The sequence below is a fragment of the Bos grunniens genome, chromosome 12 (assembly GCF_055505025.1).
Source record: "Bos grunniens cultivar Pamir isolate PY7600 chromosome 12, Bosgru_T2T1.0, whole genome shotgun sequence".
In the NCBI taxonomy this organism is placed as follows: domain Eukaryota; kingdom Metazoa; phylum Chordata; class Mammalia; order Artiodactyla; family Bovidae; genus Bos; species Bos grunniens.
In genome coordinates this window covers 84,201,536-84,215,413 of record NC_141176.1, presented here as the reverse complement: position 1 = coordinate 84,215,413, position 13,878 = coordinate 84,201,536, and the positions used below count along the sequence as shown (strand labels likewise).

General features: G+C 43.5%; 1 protein-coding gene across 1 annotated transcript in view; it reads left to right on the top strand.

Moving 5' to 3' along the window:
* The first annotated feature begins 4,439 nt into the window (after nucleotides 1–4,439).
* NALCN (sodium leak channel, non-selective) overlaps nucleotides 4,440–13,878 on the top strand; it is a 307,320-nt gene continuing 297,881 nt past the window's right edge. The window contains exon 1 of the mRNA XM_086330519.1: nucleotides 4,440–4,895. The gene's annotated coding sequence lies outside the window, so the exon portion shown is untranslated. The remainder of the gene's footprint in view (nucleotides 4,896–13,878) is intronic.

Here is a 13,878-nt window from a genome sequence, read left to right as displayed (position 1 = left end):
TTTTTTGCATTTCTTTTCCATGGGGATGGTCTTGATCCCTGTCTCCTGTACAATGTCACGAACCTCATTCCATAGCTCATCAGGCACTCTATCTATCAGATCTAGGCCCTTAAATCTATTTCTCACTTCCACTGTATAATCATAAGGGATTTGATTTAGGTCATACCTGAATGGTCTAGTGGTTTTCCCTACTTTCTTCAATTTAAGTCTGAATTTGGCAATAAGGAGTTCATAGTCTGAGCCACAGTCAGCTCCTGGTCTTGTTTTTGCTGACTGTATAGAGCTTCTCCATCTTTGGCTGCAAAGAATATAATCAATCTGATTTCGGTGTTGACCATCTGGTGATGTCCATGTATAGAGTCTTCTCTTGTGTTGTTGGAAGAGGGTGTCCGTGCCCACTGACCACTGAGCCAGTGGTCTAGAGCCTGTGCCCTTCGACAAGAGACACCATGGCAATGAGAAGCCCACACACCACAACTAGAGAGGAGCCTGAGCAGCAATGAAGACCCAGCACAGACAGAAATAAATAAGTAAATAAAATTGTTTTTTTAAATCTACCCATAAATCTAATACAGCAGATTCCTTTCAGGGTTGAATTGAATTCTCTATTTCCACAGAGCACATGCATTTTGTGTCCCCACCATGGATTTTAAAATTTCTTTCTCAGCATTGATATTGTTTTCTCAGCTACTCACTGTGGTGTCAGAGGAGATACTAATTTTTGGTGGAAGTAAATGGTAGGGGCAGATGAGTTCATGAGAAACAAATATCCCATTTTAATCAAATTTTTGCTGTCCTGCGTTTCATAGTTACTTCTGTTTCAAAGCACTTGCTGGATCCCGAAAACCATTTTCTCTAAATCACAGTTTACTGTCTTGGCTGTACACCGGCCTGGTTTCATCCTCTACACTGTAAGCGCTCAAATCCCTTATATTAAAAGGCATAGTGTTTGCATATAACCTCCATCCTCCCAGACACTTTAAATCGTCTCTAGATTACTCATAGTAACTGCTGTGCTATGCTTAGTCCATCAGTCATGTCCGACTCTTTGCGACCCCATGGACCATAGCCCACTAGGCTCCTCTGTCCATGGGGATTCAGGCAAGAATATTGGAAAGGGTTGCCATGCCCTCCTCCAGGGATCTTCCCAACACAGAGATCCAACCCAGGTCTCCCCCATTGCAGGCAGATAACTAATACAATGTAGATGCTATGCACGTAGTTGCAAATATAATATAGATACTAAGTAAATAGTTGCCAGCTTGTAGCAAATTCATACACTTTACCCCTGCTTTTTGGAATTTTTTGCAATTTCTTTTAAAATGTTTTCAATCTGTGATTGGTTAAATCCATGGATGTGGAACCTGCAGATATAGAGGATGAACTATATCAAAAATTCCTTGTATTTTCCTCTTTTCTTTCTGACCATGCTCCCTGTCTGATCTCATAGCATTGAATAGAGGAGAAATGGAAAGGCAGGAAGAGGTGTGGAACTGTCCCAGGGGTGGAGAGAGAGGGCTGGGGTCAGGGCTAGTAACTGGATGGGGCCAGAGGCCAGCTGCCCAGTACAGGGAGTTAGTTTAATGAAGTCAACTCAGGGCAATCACACACCTTCCCTCAGTCTTGGAGTTCTGCCCTGTGGAAGGACAGACAGTTGAGAGGGCTTCCCTGGTGGCTCAGTGGTGAAGAATCCACCTGCAATGCAGGGTCCACAGGAGACGCAGGTTCAATCCCAGGGTCAGAAAGATCCCCTGGAAGGCGTGGCAACTCACTCCAGTATTCTTGCCTGGAGAATCCCACGGACAGAGGAGTCTGACAGGCTACAGTCCATGGGGTCGCAGAGTCGGCCATGACTGAAATGACCAATCACGAGCACACCCACCCTCACTGCCTTCTGGAAGTGGGCATTGAAGCAGGCTGAGGAACAGGAGCAAATAGGAAATCCTTGTCCGACTAAGCTCCAGCAGCCTTTACCTTGTGGAAATGCACATCGGACTTGGCCAGATCTTCTCTTTTATAATAAACCAAACATCTCATGGTTTTCAAATGTTGGTAATTGCTCTTATTTCTCAAAAATATCTCACAAGACACATCTGTGAATTATTTTGAACCCACAGGGCAGCAATTTGTTTTCATTGAATGATGGCGATGGGTGTAGTTACAGGACCCATTAGACCTGGACAAGATGATTGCCCGTCCTTCTTAATTTTACTGATAAGAAACACCAAGGACAATGAGCAGGTGAATGAATGATGTGATATTTGGGACGTAAGTATCTGCCTTTAGGATGATTGCCTATTCCAATACGCGATGGGTTTCTACAGATTCCTGGATGCATGTACTAAGCTGAGAGAGTCAGTTCCTGGGCAGGTTGATAAGAAGTTCAGGGTCCCCGAGGAGGATAAAGGGGTCTGAGGCTCTCAAGGAGGAGATGGGGGTCTGGAATTCTCAAGGAGGAGGAAAGGACAAACTTTTTTTCTACATTCTTTAGTAAAGATTATATAACAACAATGTATCCTGCTTGAGGACAGTTTCTCCTTCCTGAAAACCTTCTGGCTAATCCTATTATCTTAAAATATAAATTATGGGAGTGGGTCTAGTAAGATCTTTACAACCTTGAGACATTCTTTTGATTTACTGTAATAACTAATTAAAAAAGTATATAACTCCCTTGCTAACAGTAGTTAGGGGGGCACTCTCCGCCTCTTTTCTGATGTCTGTGTCAGAAGCTTTCTCTCTCCCTTTTCACTTAATAAAACTCTGCTACACAAAAGCACTTGAGTGATCAAGCCTGGTCCCTGGTCCTGAAGTTAGATTGTCTTCTTTGGAGATCACGAATTGAACATCGTTCACCATAAGCTATCACTTCTTCATGGATTTCCCAAGACTTCCTCATCATCTCATCATCCATGGGATTGTTTGGCTCCTAAGCATGAATTATGGATACTTACCCAGCAGTAGATCAAATATGGCCAGAGTAGAGTCTAAAATGCCTGACGGGTGAGGAATGGTGCTGAGATTAGTAAAATTGCTGCCTTTATATCACTTCATCCAAGAAATTTATGAGTATCTTGGTCTTTGTTTCATTAATATGATTTTTCTAACTGATGACTCTAACTTGATGAATTCCAAAGAATGCTCATAGCTACGTATATTTAATATGCAAAGAGAAATAAACTAACATTTAGATAAAACAGGAGCAGTGGCTTAAGATGATTAGACGTTTCTAAATGAATGGTTTACAGATATATCATTGTTTATATTATCTTCCGTTTGTGTTATGAAAGATATTTCTATATGGTTTCATTTGTTTAAAACATAGCTTTTTATATGGTTGGTCTTTTAATATTTTCGTAAATTTGCAAAAATATTCTACATGGTTCTGTATTTCATAAAATGCCAATTATTTAAAAAATTTCCTTTAAATAATTAAAAAAAAACACTAATATTGGCCCAATGTGAATGGATTGTGCAAAGATTTTTTTAAGATGATAAGTTAATCAAATTTTATTTTAAAAATAAAGAGATTTTATTTCTAAAATGTGTGTATGTGACTCAACATTCATCCCTTGGGCTCTAATTTTCCACAGGGACTCATCCTTTGGTTTGGGCTTCTGATTTCTCTTCTAGAGGAGGTTTCATTCTGTTCCCTCTCTCCCTGTATTTACATGTTTCTATTTCTGTGGTATGTGTGAAGACAGCACCACACACAAGCACTAAATCACTGTCGAGGATTCTTGGCCGGGTTTAATATCCAACTCCAAGACAAGATGCTGGGCCCTGAATAAACTTTTCAACAAATGCCACTGAGAAAATGGATGGCCCCTGTCTTTGATCAGGGTGTTCAAGTTTCCCTGATTTCACCAAACCTGCTCTTCTGGGAGCCCCAGGAAATATCACAGGTGGAGTCCGGGCCAGGTACCTTTATAGACCCTAATCAGCCAGTGAGCATGCTCAATTGGGTCCGACTCTGTGACCCCCTGGACTGTAGCCTGCCAGGTTCCTCCATCCATGATTTTCCCAGGCAAGGATACTGGAGTGGGTTGCCAGTTTCCTCCCCCAGGGGATCTTCCGGACCCAGGGATCGAACCCTAGTCTCCTATGTCTCCTGCACTTGCAGGCGGGTTCTTTACTCGCTAAGCCATTAGGAAAGCCTTTACAGTGCCTGGAGGTGACCAGTTTTCCAATGGGCAAGCAGCCCATTCCACATAATGACATATTTTAACGTTAAGAGAAAATGTTAACATGCTTAGAAGCTATAAATGCCACCGAGGTCCTCATGATGTAGCAACTTCACACTCAGGGTGTGACTGGCCGGCATCCTCAGATACCCTGTCCAGTAAGACCAGACCGGATGCACACGCGCGCGCAGGGGCCCGGCTCGCGTGTCCGCGGTGGCCCCGCGAGTGCCCGTCCCGAGCGCACAAGGCGTGCTTGGTGAGCTCGCCAGGAACCCCAGGAGGAGCTGGCAGAGGAGAGCCCAGCTGTTGCCGCTGGGAGGCTGAGCCGGTGGCAGCCAGGGAGAAGGAACCTGCTGGTACCCACGCTCCCCGTTCGCCGCCAACAGCAGTGCCGCCTCCTCGGCCATCTCCTCTCGGGCTGCATCCAGCCTCCCAGCCCCTGCGGCAAAGACAACTCTGATTAAAAAAAAAAAAAAAAAAAAAAACAGAAAAGGCAAAAAGAAAAAAGGCCCTAACCCCCCGCCCCCGCCCCCAGCCCCGGCGCCGCGCTCGCAGGCCCGGCCGCCCGGGTGGCAGCCGCATCAACCGGGTGGCGCGCGCCGCCGGAGCCGCGGGAGGCGAGGGGCCGCGTCCCCGCGGTGGGTGCGCGCCCCGCCCGCCGCCGCCGCCGCCGCCAACGCCGCACCATGACCGCTCCGAGCGCTGGGGTTACAGGTTGGTCTCGGCCACCAGGCCCGGGCGGGGGCTGCGCGGGTCGTCCTGGCCAAGGCCCGGCCCAGGCGGGCGGGGGGCGAGGGCGCGGCCCGCGAGAGGGAATTGGAGGGGAAGGGGCGCACCCCCGTCTCCACGGGGACCCGGCGCGGGCCACCGCCGCCTCCCGGGCCCCAGCGTGGGGGGCACGTCCCCGGCCTCGGTGGGCGCTGGATGCCTCGCGGCCGCCAGACCTCGGCCTGCCCCGCGGGCACCTGGGAGACAGGTGGCCGGGGAGGCGGAGGATGCGCGGCGCGCCTCGGGGTCACCGCGCAGGTGTGGGGCCCTCCGCGCCCGCAGGTTTCCGCGGGGGCCTCGCCCACCCCGGCCCCGGTCTCCTGCGGCTGCCTCCGCGCGCTTCTCACCCCTCCTTTCATCATTTGGCCTTTCTGAGAGGCTGTCATTAGGGTGGCCACAGGGCTAGCGAAGCAGTGACCTGCCAAAGCCACGCCGTTTTGTCACTGAGCCCTTTAAGAGATTTGGTGCAGGCCCGCCTGGCCTGGCTGGCGGCCCGGAACCCTGAGAGGGGTCTTGTCTCTCTGACTCGAATTTTCCTCTTTCAGGCTAGCCTGATAACTCTAAACTCAGGTCCTGATAAATGCTTGAAATATCACAGGATACATCTTTCGATTTTCGGCATAATTGTTCAGGGAATGTATTATCAAGGATGAGTGTTCAGACGCACTCAGGTTCAGGCCTCAGAAGGATGTGTTTTTAATCTCATGTCTGTATGGTCATCACCTAGGCCTGGATTTCCCCGGTGGCCAGACAGATGCAGAACCCGTGACTGTGTAGGAGAAGGTCGAGGTTGGCAAAGACCTTGAATAGGGATGAGAAATTAACAGGTGGCTATTTAAAAAAGATATATGATTCATATTTTCATAACCACAACTGTGGCTCAAAATTAAGTAGGAGAGGTTGGTTTATGACAGTTATCCCCTAGGCAGATATACAGCAAGATTTTTTTTTTAACATTCAAAGATTAAGTTTCAACAGTTCTGGATCAAAATCATGGCTTCTCAGTCCTCTACAACAAAAATGTATTGCCTAATTGGTGGGCTTTCCTTCTCTGGGCCTTTGATGTTGGATTTTGTGTTCATCTGTAGCATATTTGGGGGCTTGCCAGGTAGCTCAGTGGTAAAGAATCTGCCTTCTAATGCAGGAGACACAAGAGATGAGGGTTTGATCTCTGGTAGGAAATGGCAAACCATTCCAGTATTCTTGTCTAGAAAATTTCATGGACAGCAGAGCCTGGTGGGCTGTGAGGTCACAAAGAGTGGGACATGACGGAGCATGCAAACACCGTATTATATTTGACTCAGTTATTGCTAAAGCCAGACAGAATGAAAGAAAAATCAGATGTGGGAAAAAAATCAAAACACAAACAGGCTGATTGGACCCTCCTGGAGTTCCTAGAAGACGTGACATTTTGGTGGAGTAGATAGTGAGGATACTAAGAGCCCTAGAACCATTGAAGACAAGCCATGTGGAATGGTGGCAAAACTGGCTAGGACTTGCAAGGTAGTCAGAAGAAAAATATTATCCTTGTAAAAGAAAAAATATCTCTTTATCTTCTTCTTGCTTCTTGTTTATCTTCTATGTTGCTTGTTTAGAGAATTAAGGTTTTGACTAGCATTTTTTTCTTCTTCTTCCACGTGGTATTTCTTTGAAACCATTCGCCGCTCTGCTCTTTCCTGCAGCCTTTGTGAGTGTGTGGATGTGTGCGTACACTGGGCCGGCCTATATGTGTTTGTTTCATCTTTTATCAGTGATGCTGTGACCCTTTAAAATTTTTCATGGCTATTTAAATTTATCCAAGGGGAAGAGTCATAAGTTTGTGAAGGGGAAAAAAAAATAACATCCCCCAGTTGTATTGTATCCCAGTGTAAGCCAGGTATTGCACTGCTGCTGCTGCTGCTAAGTCACTTCAGTTGTGTCCGACTCTGTGTGATCCCATAGATGGCAGCCCACCAGGCTTCCCGTCCCTGGGATTCTCCAGGCAAGAACACTGGAATGGGTTGCCATTTCCTTCTCCAATGCATGAAAGTGAAAAGTGAAAGTGAAGTCTCTCAGTCGTGTCCGACTCTGTGCGACCCCATGGACTGCATTGCACTAGGAACTGAGATTTCAGTGAGGAAAAGAGATAGACCAGGCCTTACGAATCTGTCAACAAAGATAAATATGCAGTCAAGAGGAGACACAGTGAGATAGCCTATTTTCTAGTTTTGGTTTGGAAACTATGACCTTCAGTCTAAAGAAATTATAATTGTGTCCCCCTCCCCAATTATCGGAGAAGGCAATGGCACCCCACTCCAGTACTCTGGAAAATCCCATGGATGGAGGAGCCTGGAAGGCTGCTGTCCATGGGATCGCTAAAAGTTGGACACGACTGAGCGACTTCACTTTCACTTTTCACTTTCATGCATTGGAGAAGGAAATGGCAACCCACTCCAGTGTTCTTGCCTGGAGAATCCCAGGGATGGGGGAGCCTGGTGGGCTGCCATCTATTCGGTCACACGGAGTCAGACATGACTGAAGCAACTTAGCAGCAGCAGCAGCAGCCCCAATTATATCAGCATTTTGGAGCTTGACTCTCATGTTTTGTGATTCTTTCTTGTCTCCAGGATTTGTCCAAGAATTTGTTACACCTTCAAAACTTTTTGTGTGCAAACATTTAAAAATTCATCCGTTCAATTAAAAAAATAATTAGATTTGAGAGAAATGGCAGAAATGGTAGTGAAAAGAAAATAAACAACCATAGTCCCAACAACCTAGTACTGAAGATTGTACTATCTGTGTATCTTTAAGACTATGTGACTTTTGTATAGTTGTGGTCATGTATTGTGCATTTATCTTAGTTTATCCATTTATTATTTATTATAAACATTCATCATGTTTCTATACAGCTTTCATCCTTAAAATTTATACATGGCTATTTAAGACTGTCCTCTCTGAATATAGTCTCACTATGACCATACCTCTATCATTGGATTTTTGCTGTTTTTAGCTTTTCATCATTGTAAATAATGCCCTGATAATGAGAGTATAAGGATTTATTTCTACTGGATATTATTTTTTCATGATAAATTCCAAGCAGTTATATTCCTGGGAAAAAAATGATTATCTAAATTTCTAAGTAGATATGTATACATATTATATATAATTATATATATTATATAAATTTATAGATATATGTTATATGTTATGGATAGACATAACTTCAAGTTGGTTTCCTAAAATTGTAATTTTGAATAAGATGAGTTATATGCTTTCTGAGGTAAATCTGCCTTCTTTTTAGTATTTGTGGCTCATCTTCCCTCTTTTACAGGAGCAAAAGAAGATAAAATAGTAGCTTGGATTGATGACCTTTGCAGTATATAAAGACTTAACCTTTAACAAATTCAGCTGAAATCCAGCTGATAAAATACACCTCACAGAGTAAAATAAGAATAGGAATGCTATAAAAGGTGTATGCTGAATAAAAAGAGTAACTAAATGCAAAGTCTTTTAGGAAAAAATGATTTTTGAGCTCAGGTATCTCATTCTGTTCTTTGCCTTCCTACTCAGAGTTCAGATAAATGACCAAAGAAATTTGTTATAGTGAGAAACGTGCACCCTACAGGTATGGAGAGACCATTTCTTCATTGGCTGTTGACGCTAAGGCATATCTTGTAGATTCTGTATGGATGGGACTGGGCCCATGTGAAAGTGAAAAGTGAATTCACTCAGTCGTGTCCGACTCTTTGCAACTCCATGGACTGTAGCCCACCAGGCTCCTCAGTCCATGGAATTTTCCAGGCAAGAGTACTGGAGTGGGTTCCCATTTCCTTCTCCAGGGGATCTTCCCAACCCTGGGATCAAACCCGGGTCTCCCTCATTGCAGGCAGACACTTTGTGACTGATGGGCGAAACTAAGGTTCAGACTACAACTCTCTTTCTCAGAGATTTATACAAAAAATGAGGAACAGAGCTGCTGCTGAAGCCCTTGATAAGAGAGGTGAAGGCTCAAGTTAGAGCATTCTGTTGGTGAGACGGAATTACCTGACTTCTGAAGCAATGTCTTCACAAGACCCCAGGGCCAGGGCAGACACGCCAAACAGAATGTGCTTGGTGGACAGGGACAGACCCCCAGAGGGTGGGGCAGGACTGAGGGTTCTTTGGAAGGGGTTCCAGGAGCATTAAGAGTATGAAAATTCAGAATGCTGCTGCCAAGGGAGTCATTTATGCAGGGATCAAGAGTGTGACTTGTCTCCAATTATGCAAAGGAAGGAGATGAAAAGAAGACTTTGTCTGGGTTAGGGATGTTGTGTGGAAGACAGCCAGCACCAACACACACATCAGCACTCTTCCTTCCAGGAGATCAGAGCACATGGAACACAGCCCTAATTCTAAGTGAAATATAGTAATTATTTTCTTTTAGAGGGAAAAACAAACATGTAGATGAAGATTTCTGGACCAGAAATATTAAAGATAGCCAGCATTTAGATCTGGGCTTCCCTGGTGGCTCATTTGGTAAAGAATACACCTGCAATGCAGGAGACCCAGGTTCAATCCCTGGGTTGGGAAGATCCCCTGGAGAAGAGAATGGGAACCCACTCCAGTATTCTTGCCTGGTAAATCCCATGGACAGAGGAGCCTGGCGGGCTACAGTCCATGGGGTCGCAAAGAGTGGGACACGACTTAGCCACTAAACCACCACCAGCATCTAGATCTAGCCTGCTGAATGCTTTGAGTTTGAAAAATAAGAAAAAGAAAACTATCCCCTCAGTATTTTGATGAAGTTTTTTAAAGAAAGTATTCACAAAGGGAAATTAAGATTGACTTCATTCTTGAACCTTTGCAAAAGTAAAGCAGCTGTTAAATAATATACTGAAAATGCATTAATTCTGAAAAAAAGCAGACTATGATTCTCTTAAGACACTGGTATGGCTCAAAATGAAATATAAAAGAGATGAAGAAATACATATTAGGCATGTGCTACCAAACAAACAAACAAACCCAGAAACAAAAACAAAAATCCCAGTGAGGTTAAGTATATAAAAGCAGAACAATAGTTTAAAAAGATAATTAAATGAGGGGGGGAAAGGACCTTAAAATAATAAAAGTTACTATATTTTTATTTTATTTTTTAAATTTATTTAATTGGAGGCTAATTACTTTACAGTATTGTATTGGTTACTATTTTTAATGAGAGCTTCCTTAGTGGCTCAGATGGTAAAGAATCTGCCTGTAATGCAGAAGACCCAGGTTCTATCCCTGGGTCGGGAAGATCCCTTAAAGAAGGGAGTAGCAACCCACTCCAGTATTCCTCCCAGGAGAATGCCCATGGACAGAGGAGCCTGATGGGCTACAGCCCATGGGGTCACAAAGAATCATACACGACTGAGCACTAACACTTCATAAACTTTAATAACTTTAATAAAGTTATACTTACAAGTTTTCTATATACATATACTGATTATTATAGCATTATACTCTGGATAGTCAAGCGTATTCTTGTGTGTTTTAGTTTTGGAGGCAACATGGTCCTTAGATGATGTATTTCCTCAAAGGCATCTGTGACCTACAATGGGATAAGGAAGCAGCATTTCAGCTTAGGAAATAAAGAAAACAATGAAACAGACTGGAAAGGAGAAGAAAGAGGATGATGTTTAAAAACATGAATGAATTCGTGATAAAATAGAAAAATTCTGGATCTGATAGAAAAAAAATAAAATAAAACCCAGTAGTCCAGTCTTTAAGTCCTACTAATGTATATAGCTGAGGGCCGAAGAATTGATGCTTTTGAACTGTGGTGTTGGAGAAGACTCTTGAGAGTCCCTTGGACTACAAGGTGACCCAACCAGTCCGTCCTAAAAGAAATCAGTCCTGGGTGTTCTTTGGAAGGAATGATGCTAAAGCTGAAACTCCAGTACTTTGGCCACCTCATGTGAAGAGTTGACTCATTGGAAAAGACTCTGATGCTGGGAGGGATTGGGGGCAGGAGGAGAAGGGGACGACAGTGGATGAGATGGCTGGATGGCATCACCAACTCGATGGACGTGAGTTTGAGTGAACTCCAGGAGTTGGTGATGGACAGGGAGGCCTAGCATGCTGCAATTCATGGGGTTGCAAAGAGTCGGACATGACTGAGCGACTGAACTGAACTGAATGTATATAGCTATCTGTAGGAGGTATCAGTGTGCCAAGAACTAAAAATGAGGTCAAGAACGAGAAGGGTGAGAATGGGGGCCTGTGAAGAAAGGTGTTGGAGAAAGAGGACATGAAATTCTATGGATGGGTAACTGACATGGGACTGTAGGAACAGAAATGCAGAGGAGGATGGTGGTTTATCAATAGAACAAATGCCAGCAGGTCTTGGTGGCGGAAGCGACAGAATGAAAAGGAGGGATGGGTGAGGAAGAAAGCCAGGACCTCAAGCTTGGGTGATTGTCAGTGTTTTGCCACTATTTGTACTGCCTCGGTAAAACAACTAGTTTCTTCTTTATCTTTCAGTTACTAACGCAGTATCTATAGGTTAAATCTTTTGCTTCACTGTTTCTATGTCTGTTCTTTATTGTTATGAAATTCATAGGTGATACAGCTTCATGTATCACTTTTGAAGTAGAGGAAGGATTTTTTTTTAATTGCCTATTATTTCTGGAAAGTACAAATTATGGAGGCCTGTGTCAGACAAGATACAAATTTGTATCAGAGGAGATCCAAGACAGTGATGGCTTAAAATACAGTTAAGTATGTATCATAAGATTTGCCTGGGGTAAAAAATATATGTATACAATTCAAGTATGAAAACTTTCTTAACTTTTCCTCCCAGGAGCTGAAGCACAGAGATTAAGATAAATATTGCAAATAAGGCATTTAAATTTTCAGAACTAGAGCTTGTTGAATTATTCTTTCCTTTTCTCTTAATTCGGTATGTCAGTACTTTCAGGAGAAAAGAAATTTTAAACTCTGAGGAACCTAAAAATAATTTTCTACTTTTCATTAGATAATATTGAAAGTGATATTAAAAGCTAGCTAGTTAAACTAGACAAATTATTTTTGCTTTGTTCCTTTCATGAAATGAATAGCCATTTCAGAGTATATTCTCAACGAGAAAATTATAGTACAAAAATCAAGGAAAATCAAATTTTTAGTTATCTTCTCATCAGGCAAAAATGTATCCTTGTATATCAAATATGTTTAAATACATCAAATATTTTTGAGATAATTCTGAAATTCTCTGAGGAAAACTTAGAATATACTATTGATGTATATATATATACACATTTGGATTTCCAAGGTGGCTCAGTGGTAAAGAATCTACCTGACAGTGCAGGAGGCTCAGGAGACCTGGGTTCAATCCCTGGTTTGGGAAGATCCCCCGGAGTAGGAAAAGGCAACCCACTCCTGTATTCTTGCCTGAAAAATCCCATGGACATAAGAGCCTGGTGGGCTACAGTCCATGGGGTCACAAAGGGTCTGCCACGACTGAGTGACTGAGCACCAAGCATATATACATTCGGTTATAAATCAGATTCTTTGCTTCAGATTTCTATTTTGCCTTTCTCGTTTATACCAGTCTCTCTGATTTTTCCCCCAAATAAAGTCTTGACTGTCGTCACCTGAACGCTCCTCTGAGCATCTAGACCGATGATTCCATCCATCACTCCTGGGATCAGTGCTGGGAGAGTGTGTTAAGAATCACCTGGGGAATGTTTTTTTTTTAAAGCACTTTGCATACGTGGCTCACAGGGTTCTGATTTTGTACGTCTGAGGTGAAGGATGGTTGAGAATGTTTACAAACCTCCCTGAATGATGAATGTTAACGATCTTTGGAAACTACTGTTTTAAAACATTCACCTTCTTTGTCCAGATTTTGGAGATTCATATCACAAAATGGAACAACTGCACTTACACAAATAAATAGAAAGCTTCTTTTGACTTTCCATATTATTTATGGAAAAGTTTTGAAAACCACTGTTTTCACCATCCATCTTCTTTGATCAAGCTTTGCAGGTTCATTGCAAGATTAAGCAGCCACAAAAAAAGAGAGATGATCTCCTTTTCTCATCTTTCGTAATATTTAAATGATAGTAGCGGTTTCTTCGGAGAAGGCAATGACAACCCACTCCAGTGCTCTTGCCCAGAAAATCCCATGGACGGAGAGCCTGGTAGGCTGCAATCCATGGGGTCACTGAGGGTCAGAGATGACTGAGCAACTTCACTTTCACTTTTCACTTTCATGCATTGGAGAAGGAAATGGCAACCCACTCCAGTGTTCTTGCCTGGAGAATCCCAGGGATGGGGGAGCCTGGTGGGCTGCCGTCTATGGGGTTGCACAGAGTCAGACACGACTGAAGCGACTTAGCAGCAGCAGCAGCGGTGGTGGTTTCTTAGAATGAAATGCCTGTCCTCAACTGTTGGATGATGTGTGAGTGCTCAGTCCTGTCCAGCTCTTTGCGACCCCATGGGCTGCAGTCCACTAGGCTCCTATCTCCATGGAATTTTCCAGGCAAGAATACTGGAGTGGGTTGCCATTTCCTCCTCTAGGGGATCTTCCTGACCCAGGGATCGAACCTGAATCTCCTGCTTTGGTAGGAGGATCCTTTACCCACTGCCACACCTGGGAAGCCCCTGTTGGATGATGAAAATCCTTAAAAACTCTGCCATGACTTGGAGGAAACTGGACCTTTCTTAAAAATTCTTATCATAAGCCCGTGGTGATTTTTAGTTCTGATATTCTTTTCTTAAAAATTTCTTACACCTGCCTTGTGCCCAAAACAAATCACAAAATTTAAAATGCCTATCCTTTCTAAATGTGGAGTGAAAGGCTGGGGCTTGTTAAAAGGATTGACTGAATTTCCTGAGCAGAGAAGTGGGAAAGAGGCTGTTCAGCCTACATGCGTGAGCTAATTGCCCCAATTTGTAATAAATACAGTGACTCAGGCGACACAGATACAACGGA